This window comes from Felis catus, chromosome D1, assembly GCF_018350175.1.
Source record: "Felis catus isolate Fca126 chromosome D1, F.catus_Fca126_mat1.0, whole genome shotgun sequence".
NCBI classification, from domain to species: Eukaryota; Metazoa; Chordata; class Mammalia; order Carnivora; family Felidae; genus Felis; species Felis catus.
In genome coordinates this window covers 27,043,978-27,059,302 of record NC_058377.1, presented here as the reverse complement: position 1 = coordinate 27,059,302, position 15,325 = coordinate 27,043,978, and the positions used below count along the sequence as shown (strand labels likewise).

Below are 15,325 nucleotides of genomic sequence, written 5' to 3'. Positions count from 1 at the left end.
GCTTAGGAGCCCAAGAGCCAAGAAACGACACAAGAGGAGCAAGGCCTGGGCAGGCTCAGAAAATGCCAGAGATGCTGCCACCGAGCCTCCTCCACCAAGACTGCCAGGAGAGCTTTGCAAATGGAATCAATCTGAATGTAGCTGATGGGAACCATCTGAATGAAGGAAGCCAGTACAAACAGAAACTCTTGAGTTTCCCACTGCCGTAGCCTGGAGTGGCTTCCCAATGGTTTCTCCTCGTATGCATTTGCTTTTCTATCACAAGGAAGACACATGCTTCTTCTTGGAAAAGTCTCCAGATCATGACTGTTTAAACCGTGACCTCACAAACCCCACTCTCCCTCAAGCCCACTCAGCGCTCAGTGCTGTAGCCTGCCTGGTGGCTATTTGCCCTTGTCGCTCACTGTGGTCAGTACGTTTCTATGTAAGGCAGGTGGGAGGCCGATGTTGCTCACAGTATGCTGCCTTCGCTTCCCTGGAACTTGAAACGGCAGAAAACCTCACCTACTAACTACGTATATCCCCACTGCCCCCAAATAAAAGACCAAGACACCTCCCAAATGTGGTCAAGGAATCTAGGGTGTTCCACTGTAATTCCCAAGCATACCTGATGTCCAACACATTCAGTGTCCAACACAATACAGTGAATGTAGTAACATTCACTGTAACACATCTCAGATGAAGTTATGATAAAGGAATGTGATTATTTCCCTAGAGCTGAGGGAAAAGAGTCAGTTAATAAAACCAGGACAGAGGTTGTCTAGCAAATTCCAAGCAAGGATTCTAATACCTGGCATTGGATCCTAGGCTGCTCTGTCTTCATGGTGGAAAATCAGAACAGTCTCAAGAGATACTAACTTTAGATGGATGTTGTTTCAGCAGGGTCCTGTTTCCTTTTCCTGATCCCATTTTTACCATGCAACTTGCCCAACTTTAATTTAGAGCAGTTAGCCAGTTCCAGCTGCCCCAACAGATTGGGACCACTATAACTTCACATTGTGCTTTATCAATCAGGCACCCTTAATGTCTAGCCAACATGGATCTGGGCAAATGCCACATAGGGATTTGGCATCTGCAGAGCTTTGGTTCAGACCAGGGACCCATGGTGATTGATGGTGCTGTGATTCAATATTTAGGAACCGTTGAGCCACCAGTCCAGAAACAATTAAACCATTGGTCAGGGAGTTGCTCTGCTTCTCAGGTTCTCTGAAGGATAACTTAGCTACGTGTTACTCTGAGCATAAACATTATGCTGACCTTGATCCAGGAATTTAAACAGTGTCATTTCATGTAAACGCTAGCAAATACTTTCTTGCTGAAGTGGTCTGTTTTCAGGATGGGTTAGGGTTTCTTCTCTACAAAAGCACTTTGGGGCATTGGATTTTAAACTCACAGTCAGATCTGCATTTCTTCTCTCATTTACGTTGCTTAGCCTTCCAAGCATCAATACCAGCTCCTAAGGTTGAGGGAGCCCTCTGCTGATGGCTTGGGTGTAACTTCACAGCACAAAGCAAGGAAAACTGGGCAAAATCTAAACAACTCTCGAATCTGAAAGCCAAAACGTGTCTCTAGATCTGGAGCAGATTTCTTCTGTAAAAAGCCAGGTTCTAGAAATGCCCTAATTTCCTCAGACTATGCACATTGTTTCAGGTTTCATTCTCTCTGGAAATAGAAAACAAAAGGCCTGGAAAATGGTTCTCGTCCTATGCATACAAAGAGCTACATACTGCTGTGCACACACACACACACACACGTACACACTCACACACACTGCAACTTCAGCACCATGATCCAGTGCAAGAAGGCTCTTCTCTGGGTGTGCAGGTCTGGAGTAAAAGAGTGGAAGGTGCCTGAGTATATATAGCATCCCAGAATCATGGGAATGGATTTAGGAACATTCGCCCTTTGTGGTGTGTCCAGATGAAGAACTCTGATGAGGCCACAGCTTGAAAGAGGAATTCTTCCCAGCAACTGTGGCCTTGATGCTAGAGGTTAACAGCTTAACACCAGACTGTAGTGCCCAATTCCAAACTCTAAAAATTAATGGTGATAAGGGTGGGCTGCCTGCCAAGGCCTGTGGTGTGAATCCCAAGAGAAGCACCTTCTATTTTGAGATCTCTCTCAATCCACAATGTGCTGTCCTGTGCTTTGATGCATGTCCCACCTCTTTGACTACGTGCCTTTTTCCACAAGTTTTTTATTCCTAAACTTTCTTGAGGTTTCAACCCATAGACAGTGATGACCCATCTCACTCACCAAAAAGAATAGTCATGTGCAAATATGAGTCAAATACCTGACTCAGATGCCAGTAGGAAGAACTAATGGTCTAACCCTTGCCTTGCCAAAAGCATCGGAAGAAAGAGAGGGGAAATGGTAAATAGAAAATAAACTAAACGCTGGCAAAAGAGGATAAAAACACAGTAAGTTTCTTTTCCTTGAGAGGGCTCCCCTGAAAAGGAAAAAGTACAACTCGAACCACATAGTAGAGCCAACACCATCCAATAACTGTATATATAAAAAGAACCATCTCTGGAAAATGGAAATTTGGAAAGATGCTACACCCCGACTCGAAAGTCTTCAGTGAGTAGGGCACCTGGCTGGTTCAGTCGGTTAAGTGTCTGACTTCAGCTCAGGTCATGATCTCACATTTCATGAGTTCAAGCCCCCACATTGGACTTGCTGCTGTCGGCCTGTCAGCACAGAGCCCGCTTCAGGTCCTCTGTCCTTCTCTCTCTCTGCCCCTCCCCTCCTTACTGTCTCTCTCAAGAAAAAAATAAATAAAACATTAAAAAAAATTTTAAAGGCTTCAGTGACTCCCATTGCCCGTATAAAATCTAAACTCTGTAAGAGGATATTCAAGTGTCCTTACCTCTCCTGCCACAATCCCCACCCCTGCTCCTGCCTGCCCCAACACCTGTACACACACCTCACTCTCACCTTAGCTATTAAGCCACTCTTACTTCATGTTTTTCCTGCTGCTATTCTGTCCTTCCTTGGTCAGGGACCTGCCCATCCTCCAAGAGGGAGCTCAAATATCTCATCCTCCATGAAAGCTTCTCCAGCTTCTCCAGCTCTCCCAGACAAAATAACCTGCTCTCTCCCCTATGTTCCCAAAGGATTGTGTCTATACCTCCCTCCACCCCCACCATTATCATACTTACGTATAGTCTCACTGTCCAGTCTTCTCTACAATTTATAAGTTGAGATCAAGATCACATATTCATTTTTGCATCCTCCCTCAAATTCCCACCTCCACGCCCCCCACTCCATGTCACTCCATGCCCCCCACCCCCGACCCTCATTGCTCCTGCCAATGGTTTGTCCTAGCAACTTCCACATGAGAGGTTCTCAATACATTGTTCCGTTAAATTAAATCCATAACTAAGAGGATTAGGAGCAAATACAGTCACTCCAAAGACAGAAGAAAGGCAGTACCATGATGACAGGCAAGTGACATATTCCTCCAGATCCTAACTAATAAGAACTCTCATTTGTCACTTTCATGGTGGCTCATCTAGAAGCTGCTCAGGATTTTCAATTCCTTCAGCTTAAAGACTCTGCCTTCTACATGTGACAATAGAGCACTGAGAACAATTACTTTTTAAACTTTTTTAAAAGCTTTTATTTTTTGAGAGCGAGAGAAAGAGTGTGAGCAGGGGAGGGGCAGAGAAAGGGAGACACAGAATCTGAAGCAGGAACCAGGCTCTGAGCGGTCAGCACAGAGCCCAACGTGGGGCTCAAACCCACGAACTGCAAGATCATGACCTGAACAGAAGTCTGACACCCAATCGACTAAGCCACCCAAGCACCCCAAACAATTTTTGAGCAACTGTGAATTGGGAGAGGGGAGCAGACACTTTACAGCCATCTGTTAGGAACTTGTCATAAAAGGCAGGGCGGAGCAGGGCACAGTACGTGGGTGTCTCAGTCACTTAAGCATCCAACTCTAGTGTTAGCTCAGGTCATGATCTTGTGGTTTTAGAGGTTCAAGCCCCACATTGGGCTCTGTGCTGGCAGTGCAGAACCTGCTTGGAATTCTGTCTCCCTCTCTCTCTGCTCTTTCCACCACTCATGCTGTCTCTGTCTCTCTCAAAATAAATAAGTAAACTTTTTTTAAAAAAATTTAAAAAACATACACAATTGAACATGTCCAATCAAGTGTTTGTCCACCAAGGTGGTCATGATAGTGACACATGGGCTTTGGAGTCTAACAAATCTGTGTTTAAATCCAGGCTAACTATTGTAACCTCTAGGTACATGCCTCTAACCTCCATGACCCTAAGATGGAGCTAATAAAATCCCTCTTCACAGAGTTGCTTTTAGGATTAAATGAGATTTTGAGTATCCAATACTTAATGACTCACAACAAATGCTCACTAAGTGGAAGCTTTTGTTATTACAGTAATGATTCTATAATTTAACACATTTCTTAAAGTTCTGTTTTGAAAGAACTTCAAAGCCCCTCTATAAGCTACATGCAAAAATCACTGATTTTTCCCCCTGATTTTTTGTATTCCTCCTTTTGTGCTAAAATATCATGATATTTGAGTCTTCATTTTATTAATCATATTTATCTAAAAATTATATTTAGGAGATACCAAGTGAAATGTGTGCATTTTTGGTAACTGTGTACTTCTGGTGACTGTACAGTTTGAAATACTATTTTTTATCAAGTTTTATAAAAGTGAAAAAAATAAAAAAATAACAATTATATTTAGAGGTTTACAAAAGCCAAAGCCACTATTTAAAGAAAAAGTTTTGTGACCACTGATTATATGTTTCAGGTACTCATGGGGTTTCAAAGGCATTGTTCAAAACCTAAATTCTCTAATAAAAGGTTAGACACACTGTTCTGGCTTAATCAAATCATCAAGTACTTACTGAGTATGAATATGAAGGCTATTTTGGGATGACAATCATAAAAATCAGGTCTTCTGAGTTCATAACATAGAATCCCAAGAAATCTAAAACTGTGGAAGCAACCCAACATGGAAGCTGGGTTAAGCTGACATTCTAGAAGGCTCCAGGGAACTTCAATGGAGTGATATTCTCTGAGCTCCCTTTGGGACCTGAGAATAACTTTAATTATTACCTCATATTGCACTGCTTAGCCAGAGAATGTCCTTGAAAGGTCACTGGATTCACTAATAAATATTGCCAAGGCTCTGCTTTTTCAACAGTGGATTATTATTCCTTCAATCAATAAGTACTTCCTGGCCCCTCTTACATATAGGACATACTACTTAATACTATAGGAGTCACAAAGAAGATAATGCATGACCCTTGACTTCCTGGGCTTTCCATTCCAGGCGACACTAGAATTCCGATCTAAAATCTGCCAATTCTAATCAGCATATAAGCCTATAGGTTATGACATATACATACAATCAGGCATTAAGTAAATAGTCAAAACAAGGCATGCTATAGAGAGAAAGATACCTGTGGATGAGAGTGGCCATGGAGGTCCTGGAATTAAATTCATCCTAATGGATAGAAAGCCTTTGAACAGTCAGAGAGAAGGGAAGCTATTTTAGGAGAGATCAGTACAGTAGTGGCATAGTGACAGAAGTGGCCTAGGAAAATAGAAAGTAAAGCAATCCAATTAAGCAGAAGCTAAAGTAAGGATGTGGCTAGTTCTAAGATGGGAACAGTATTGGAACCAGACTGTAAAGAATCTGAATGGCAGGAATTCATATTTCATGCTGCATAGATCAGGAAGTGATGGTCTGCTGTGACACATTGTAGGAAGTCAGGCAGGAGATCTGAAATGCTGAACTTTCAATGAGCCCTTTTATTTTTTTTTAAGTTTGTTTGTTTGTTTATTTTGAGAGCGAGAGAGCGTGTGCACAAGCAAGAGAGGGGCAGAGAGAGAGAGGAAGAAACAGAATCCAAAGCAGGCTCCAGGCTCTGAGCAATCAGCACAGAGCCCAACATGGGGCTCAAACTCACAAACCATGAGATCATGACCTGAGCAGAAGTCGGTTGCTTAACCAACTGAGCCACCCAGGTGCCCCTCAATGGGCCCTTTTGACATTAGCTCCATTGTCCAAGGGATTCATAGGTGACTGAGTTGAAATCTTCTACCTCAAGAAAAATAAAATAAAAGATTTGGGGTTTAGCTGTACATCTTGGTCTTCCCATGTTTACCCTGGCCTCTCTGACCAAGGGTCATGAGTAATGGGTGACAGAAGTAGGAAGAGCCAAAGATACTCAGAGCTGCTGGTAGCTGGAAAGACATTGTTCCTGGCAGGGAAATCCGCCCCCATCTATGCCTGGGATAAAGCAGTGGGATTAGGTGGTTTGCTGGGCCCCATGGCATGGTCTGTGGTGCTGTCAGCAGCCTTTCATCAAAACATGATGGGGTAACACACCATGGAGGCTGGTTCATGTTCTGGATATTAAATGCGGGCTTACGTGTCCCTCTATTTATACATGCACCCAGGCCTGCTGGATGACTGCCATTCCATTCACAAGAGATAGAATAAAACCCTCCCTGTGTAGCACTCTGGGACACACACTGCACATTCCTGGAAGCAGCAGGCAAGAAAGGGTTTGACCTCCAACCACAAAAAGGAATCCAGCAGGGGAAACCACAGTGGCCTAACAAACCACAAAGAGAAATCCATTCTCAGAGTGTGGAAATTTGGTCTTGGTAAAAGCAGTAGGTGGGATTTTGAACAAACCACACTGATTTTGAAGGATGGAAAGGCCAGATGAAGGGCCCTGAGAGCACTATTTGTTTCGTTCATATCAGTTTCATTGTCAAACTACAGTCTTGTCAAAATCCTACCAATGGGAGACCACATAGTTTACTCCAACTTCATTCCCTGATTCATCGGGCACATCCCACAACTGTCCTTCCCCAGATAAAGGAGAACAGACTGCAGAAGTTAATGTAGCTGGTGTGGGAATTGGCTAAACGGAGTGTGAAGGTCCAGGAGATACAACTGGGAAGCAGCTCACCCTTACGAAATCTATTGCCGCGTAGATCTTTAGTTCCAAATCACAATCTGGTTCCCCATCCTTGAACATTTACAGAGAGATTATTTTATTTTATTTTATTTTATTTTATTTTATTTTATTTTAGGAAGTCCACTTCCTTCCTAAAACTTCCCTTAAGGAAGGGATTGCAAGACCCGGATGCTTCCTCATTTGAACTTGTTCTAATTTCCTGGTACTTTTTACATATCTCATTTTATATAATTAATCTACATAAACAGCTTTCCACACCCCCCCGCTATGAGTTTGTAAACTCCTATAGGCAAGCTATCATTTCCTCCCTCCCTTCACATCACCTTAAACATCAGAGATACTCAATAAACTCTTGTTGAAACTACATAGAAACCATAAAACCTCAATGGGTTTTGAATAAATGTTGTTGATTCACTCAATGACTTTTAGAGCAAAATGGCACGCTTAAGCAAAATACAAATATCACTCCAAATAAAGATCATGATGCAAACAGTATTGCTGTCTGGCCAGACTCTGACTCCCTCTGAGCAGATGACTGGGCATTGAAACCAGTGCTATTCAAATATAAAAATGGAGGGGCAGCAGGCCTTGGAAAGTGACCACCCACCTTGAAGAAAAAAGGCAAATATCAGGATTCTGACACCCAGATTCCTTCACTCCCATCCCTTCCTCTTCACTGCCATGGTCGTACTTTCTTGGCCAGTACCCACACCTTCTTCTCCCCCACCCCTTGATTTCAAGTGCTCACAGTCTCACACTGTGGCAGTTGGCTTCCAATTGGTTTTCCAGTTGAATAGCTTCAACGGTTGCCAATTATTTTCTTGATGATTTAGTTTCCCAAGCACATCCCCTACATCCCCCTCTCCAGATCTCTGCTCAGGCCTTTGCTGTGCCTGCAGAATATTTTTCCCCACATCTACCTATCCACATCTTATTTATTCTTCAGGCCAACCACTTTATCCTTCATGGAGTCTTCCTTGAAATTCCCTCCTGGAAACATTTCTCTTTTCCTGAACTCTCATAGCATCTGGCACCTTTCTTTTTGTTTTGTTTTGTTTTTTTAAGATTATTTATTTATTTTGAGAGTGAAAGAGAACACGAGTAGTGGGGCCAGAGGAAGAGGGTGAGAGAGAGAGAGAGAGAGAGAGAGAGAGAGAGAGAGAGAGAGAGAGAAAGGAGAATCCCAAGCAGTTTCCAAGCTGTCAGCCAGGAGCCCAATGCCGGTCTAAGTCCCATGACCCTGGGATCGTAACCTGAGTTGAAATCAAGAGTTGGACACTCAACCAACTCAGCCACCCAGGCACCCCAGCATCTGGCACCTTTCTGATGGCATTTAGCATCCTGGTGTACTATAGTTTCCCATGTATGTCTTCTCTCTACAATTAAAATGGAAATTCCTGAGGGCAGACACTTTTATGTCCCATAGTATCATGCATCATTAATTTCATACACTATGTGCTCAGTGAGTATTTGTTGAGTGAAGGAATGGATGAATGAATGAGAGTATAAAGCAATAGTAAATCATTGAATGAATGAGATGCATTGTCAGTATTAAGTATTTAAGGAAAAGGAAAGTCATTCCAGATTTTTATCAGGTTGAACTTCTTACCTTTACTTGGGTTAGTTTTTTTGTTTTTTGTTCTTTGGGGTTTTTTAGGACAGAGAGCTCATGAGTGCACGTGCCAGCAGAGGAGGGGCTGAGAGAGGGGGAGGGAGAGAATCTAAATCTTAAGAGAATCTCCATGCTGAGCATGGAGCCAGATGAGGGGTTTCGCTCCCACAAACCATGAGATCATGACCTGAGCTGAAATCAAGGGTTGGATGCTTAACCGACTGAGCCACCCAGGCGTCCCTAAGTTAGTTATTATTAGTGTCACTTTACAGACCATGCAACTGAGGCCAAGAGAGACTAAAAGCCTTGTAAGAGGTCACACTGGCCAATATAGAGCTCTTTATTCTTCACTATTCTGCTCAGTATTAGTCTCTGTCTTTTCAATACTTGGCAATGTATCATGGGATTATCTTCCTGGAGACCCTACCTGGTTCTTTTCATCCTTTTCTCATTAACCCCTTCTTAGTCCCGTGCCTAAGGTATAGGGTATAGATGAACACTTACTTACAATAAAATGTTGTCCTACTCATTATAAACAAGGTAGACCTGGTCTAAATAAGTCCAAAAAGCAAAAACCTTTCAAGATCAAAAGTAATTCCCAGGTTAGATCTATGGACATGGGGAGGAAGAAACTTAGATCAAAAGAAATAATCAAAATGTTCTCCTTGGTAGAAGTCTCCCTGGACTTGGTTCAGAGCCCTACAACTGGAAATTCTCAGGGCACGCTTAGTCTTCTTGCTGTTGGCAAACTGCCACAGAAACATTCCAACCCAGCCAGGACCCACTGGAGAAGCAGGCATCGAATCAAAAGAGCAGAGCACCTGCTTCTAGGGACAGAATGGACCCGGCTTCATAGTGGCCCCCCCAGACCCCAAGAAGCATAAAGACAACTAAAGAGGCTAATTCTGATATAACAGGAAGAGTTAAGTCTGCTCTTGGGAAATCTCTGGCAAATGTTCTCACAGTTTGATTTGTGAGAACAGCAGTTCCTGATAAAAGCCCAGAAAGAAGATAGTAACTATTAACACCCTTGGGCTGAAGCCCGTAACTCTTTTGACGGTCTTTCTGCATGTTAGACAAAGGTGAGCAGAAAATTTACAGGCAAGTGGCGGATGGAGCAGCAGCCCAGCATTAAGGGGTAGTTCTCACCCAGCTTTTTAAAAAGATACAAAGCATATGATCCTGTGCCTTTGTTTCCCTCACAGTAAAATGGGTTTGATCCTGGGTGAGGACTGTTGTGCTTGTTGTAAAATATCAAATCTGTGCTCTACAACTGCAGGTCAGATGTCTCCAAGCTGTGTCAGCCTGGAGTGGGAATGTCACAGAACAATACTCAATACTCACCTAGAAGGAGACTTCCTCCTATCCTGCCTTTCTAGCCCGGCAGCCCCTGGGTACCTGATGTGTGCTCTGCAAGGTCCACTTCCTCCTGACAGTCCCTACCATGTACCCAATGCCCCCAGAACACTGTGCCCTTCTCTTAGCTGCACTGACCCCACTTGCGCCCCTACTCTGGGCTGAGGGATGGTCCCAGCCCCACAAACATTTATGTGGTGCCCTAGTGCTCTCCTCCAACACTCACCTCACCAAAGCGTGGGAAATCTGGTTCTCTTCATTTGCACTGCACTCTCTTCCCAGACTCTCAGAGCATATAGACCCTTGAGTGAAGTATTTGACTGGTTTCTGTAATTAAGGTTCCCTGAAGGGTTGGGGTAAAAGACCATTGGAGAAACATTTATTTCACTGTGTTACAGTCTGTCTAACGTGTCCTCATCTTGATGTTGAGGACATGTTTTAAACATAATAACTATACCTTCATCATACTTATCATAAATAACTCCTGGGACACCTGGGTGGCTCAGTCAGTTAAGCGTCCAACTCTTGATTTTGGATCAGGTCATGACCTCACAGTCTGTGAATTTGAGCCGTGTCTTGCTCCATGCTGACGATGTGGAGCCTGTTTTAGATTCTCTCTCCCCTCTCTCTGACCCTCCTCCACACACTCTCACTCCCTCTCTCTGTGTCAAAATTAATAAACTTAAAAAAATTAAGAAAAAATAACAATAACTACTTAATGACCTCTACCATCAATCCTTATGCACATTTCCTTGATTTTTCTCCAATAGGAAAAACTCATTATTGCTGATTTATTTGAATCAGGATCTAAATAAAGACCTCACAATGCATTTGGTTGTTTTATCTCCTCAGTGTATTTATACTGATAATATAATAACTCACTATAATAACTCACTCTGCTTTTTCTCTACTGCCATTCTTGTAGGAGCGTAAAGCATATTTGGAGAAACTGAGTTACACTTCCTATAGAATGTCCCATCTTTGGGATCTAACCAATCATATCTTTGTCATTTAAGCAATTCTTTTATCCCTCACATTTCCTGTAAACTAGTAGCAGTTCTAAAGACTCAATTGGAATCAAGTTCAATTTTTTAGGCAAGAAACATCATAAGAGATACTTCTTGTTGTATCATCTCATGAGGCATATAATATTTAGGCTGTACAACTTTTCAAGACACTAAGATTGATCACAGGTTGTATGTGGTGTCAACCTGACCCTTCCATTATAATGTTCCCCATCAACATCTCAGCTAATAGTTTTAGCCTCATTAGTGAATGCTGCCTAGATCAATTACTTCATTAGAGGTTGAAAATGGCAAATTTTTAAAACTTCTACCTTTCATTTTGCATTTATTGTTTGGAGTTCTTCTATATAGAACCCACTTTATCAGATATCTAGTAACTGAAATATAGTTGGTGTACAAAAGATAAAATGAATGCTTTCTCATTATTTATTCATTTACAGAATAATTATTATCTAGCAACTTCCAATGGAAACTATTAGGCTGTATTTTGTGTTTGTTGTTGTTTTAGGTATCATTATGAACTCACGGGTTTTTACTTTTTTTCATTTTTTTAAGTTTATTTATTTATTTATTTATTTGAGAGAGAGTGAGGCAGAGAGAGAGAGGGAGAGAGAAGATCCTAAGAGGCTCTGCACTGTCAGAACAGAGCCCAGTGCGGGGCTGAAACTCACAAATCATGAGATCATGACCTGAGCCAAAATCAAGAGCCAGAGGCTTAACTGACTGAGCTACCCAGGTGCCCTAGGATTTTTTTTAATCAAGCATTACAAATATAATGGAGACTTACTAGGCAGACATCTCCCCTATCTCATTGCCCTTCTTTTTCTGTCAGAGGTAAATACTATCATGAAAACATTATTTATCATTCTTGTTCAAATTTTCCTTCTTTTACCACATATTTTATATACATACACATTTAATAGCATTGTTTTATGGATGTTTAAATATTACAGAATTGTATTACACTACAGGTATTTTGCTTCAACCAGTTTTTCCCATAAGATACTATTTTTTTTCATAATTACCTATATTGGTAGATATATTGCTGGTTCATTTTAATTGCTGCATGTTATTTTATTTTATATATCACAATTTTTTCTGTTAGTAAATTCTGAGGTTTTCAAATTTTGCTATTATAAACAATACTGCAATGAATATTCTTCAATACATCTCCCTGTGCACACAGCATGAAAATTTCTCTAGCGTATATTTCTAGATGTAAAACTATTGGGTCATAGCATATAAGCACCTTCAAATTTGCTAATTATAGCCAAATTGCTCTCCAAAATGGTTGTGCAAATCTATACTCCCATCAGCAGTGTACAAAAGACTTCATTTCCCCCTATACTCAAGTAAAAGAAACAATTTTAGTGGCACCTGGCTGGCTCAGTTGGTGGAGCATGCGACTCTTGACCTTGGGATTTTGTTTGAGCCCCACGTTGAGTGTAGAGATTACTTTAAAAGATAAAGTCTTTTAAAAAATTGTTAATAAATAAGTACATCCAAAAGTAAGATAACTTGTATGTCAATTATACTCAAATTTTAAAATTCTTTTATTTTTTTATTTAAAAAAAATTTTTAATGTTTATTTATTTTTGAGAGAGACAGAGACAGAATGGGGCAGAGAGAGAGGGAGACACAGAATCCAAAGCAGCCTCCAGGCTCTGAGCTGTCAGCACAAAGCCCGAAAAGGGGGCTCAAACTCACAAGTTACGAGATCATGACCTGAGCCAAAGTCAGACACTCTACCGGCTGAGCCACCCAGGTGCCCCTCAAATTTTAAAATTCTTAATAAATAAAAGGTTTCATGTTCTTCCTACATCCTCACTCAAACTTGGTATTGTCAGATTTTTTTTTTTTTTTTTTTTTTGTCCAACTCATGGGTATGAGATGATTTCTCCTTGGTATTATAATTTGCACTTCTTTGATCGCTAGTGGGGTTGAGATTCTTCTTATATGTATGTTGGCTACTTGGATTGATGTTTTTCTAGAGTGTGACAGCAAACATAGTAGCTAAGACCACAGGAACCGGAACCAGACTTCTAGGCTCAAACTCGAGTCCACCAGTGACTTTAGGTAAGTTATTGAACATTTTCGGTGCCTGTTTCTTCATCTATAAAGTGGGGACAATAAATACCTATCTCACAGGGACACAGTAAAGATTAAAAGAGTTAATATATCTCAAGTGCTTAGGACAGTGCTTGCCTGTTACCATTATCATCATTATTGGTTTGTAGGGGCTTTTTCAATATTCTGGATACCTTTTCTCTGTTAAATTTTGCATTTTAAATATCTTTTCCCAAATGTCTGCATTTTTGTCTTTTTATTTTGTTTATGGTATCTTTTGTTGTTGCAGAAAATTTGCTGTTAATATAATATGATAAAAATTATCCTTATTTTTTCCTATAGGTGCACACTCTAAGAAATATTTTTCTTTTTTTAAAGTTTATTTATAATCTCTACCCACAACATGAGGCTTGAACCTACAACCCCAAGATCAAGAGTCACATGCTCTTCTGACTGAGCAAGCCAGATGCCCCTAAGAAACCTTTCTATACACAAGGTCATAAAGACTAATATTTTCTTACCTGTAGGATTTAAAAATTTTTTTTTACTTGTAGGATTTCAACCCACCTATGATGTAAGAGAGGGATCCAATTTTGTATTTTTCCATACAGATAATCAGTTTCCCAAGCATTATTTTTCCACCAATTTGTAATTCTACCTTTATACTGAGTATATGATGTACATATGTGTAAGTGTATTCCTGGGCTTCCTATCCTGTTCCAGCAATTTATTTTCCAATTCTTGCATCATCCCATGTCCTAACTTTTAAGACTTATTTAAAAATAAGCCTGGGGGAGCCTGGGTGGCTCAGTCGGTTGGGCATCCAACTTCAGCTCAGGTCATGATCTCACAGCTCGTGAGTTCGAGCCCCATGTCAGGCTCTGTGCTGACAGCTCAGAGCCTGGAGCCTGCTTCGGATTCTGTGCCTCCCTCTCTCTCTGCCCTAACCCACTTGCATTCTGTCTCTGTCTCTCTCAAAAATAAACAAACATCAAAAAAATTTTTTAATAAAAATAATAATAATAAAAAATAAAAATAAGTCTGCATATCTAATAGAACAAATTCCACCATCTTTTTAAAAATGAAATCTGGGTTCTAGGCCCCTTGCTCTTCCATGAAGTCTCCTAGAACTCGAAGAACGGTGTAGACTGTGTCTAACATCTCAGAAAGTTAAACCAGGAGAGACTGGCTGCTAGCCGCTCCAACACAGAGCAAACAGAGGCAGTGGAGAAACCCCACATTCCCAGAATTCATCTGAGCGAAGTGTGGAGATATTTACTATGAGCCAGTTGTGGGGCATAAGCGAATATGTGCCTTTGTGGGATCATCTTAGTTCCATTTGAGAGGATCAGCTTCTATAAAGAAGTAGTGCTGTCATGGGTGGAAACTAAGTAGAAAGGGTGCATTCTTTTGCACAAATTAAATTGTAGGTGAGAGATTCTCAGAAATAGGGGGTCTCAAAGAAAGCCCATAGAGAGTTCCATGATTAAAAAAAAAAAAAGTTAGCTTTAAACTTCCGCCCAGTCTAGGATGTTCTGGTAACAGTTCATAATAGTGCTGGGCAAGTAGGAGCTTTCCTACTGCTCCCCTCCCTCCCCCTACTTCAACCCCAGAGGAGTCAGAGACTAACTAATGAATGCATGAGATGGAAGAGGAAATCAACTGAGGGAAACAGATGAGATAATACCCTGTTGTCTATTCCAAACTTTCCACCTGCTGCCGGCCCAGGTTGAGGATGAGGATAAGCTTTAATTTTGTAGTGCTAGAAGTTCGACTGTTACCTAGAACTATACGTTTTAATTCATAAACTGAGAAAGTTTTTCATGATCAAAAGACTTTTTACTTGGAGTGGCCAGAAAAGACTATAGATTTTCATTTATTCATAGGTAAGAAAGAACCAGTGCCATATATCAGCTTTTAAGGACAATAGCAGGAAGAAAATAATGACACTGCATGGCTGTGTTCCATGGATCCTACTTATTTGAACTATCAGCTATCTATATTTTTTTAGTTTTTATTTTAATTCCAGTTAGTTAACATACAGTGTTACATTAGTTTCAGGTATACAATATAGTAATTCAACAAATCCATTCATCACCCAGCGTTCATCACGACAAGTGCACTCCTTAATCCTCCATGACTCCCTAACCCACACCTATTTCACCCACCCACCCTTCTACCTTCTGGTAACCATCAGTTTGTTCTCTGTAATTAAGGGCCTCTTTTTTGATTTGTGTCTTTCTCTCTCCTTTTCCCCTTTGCTCATTTGTTTTGTTTCTTAAATTCTACATAT

General features: G+C 41.0%; 1 long non-coding RNA gene across 2 annotated transcripts in view; it reads right to left on the bottom strand.

Moving 5' to 3' along the window:
* The window catches only part of LOC109491894, a 72,026-nt gene that overhangs the window by 28,381 nt on the left and 28,320 nt on the right, over positions 1 to 15,325 (bottom strand). For both annotated transcript variants that reach the window (XR_006586128.1, XR_006586129.1), the window contains exon 4: positions 10,167 to 10,283. This is a non-coding gene — a long non-coding RNA (uncharacterized LOC109491894). The remainder of the gene's footprint in view (positions 1 to 10,166; positions 10,284 to 15,325) is intronic.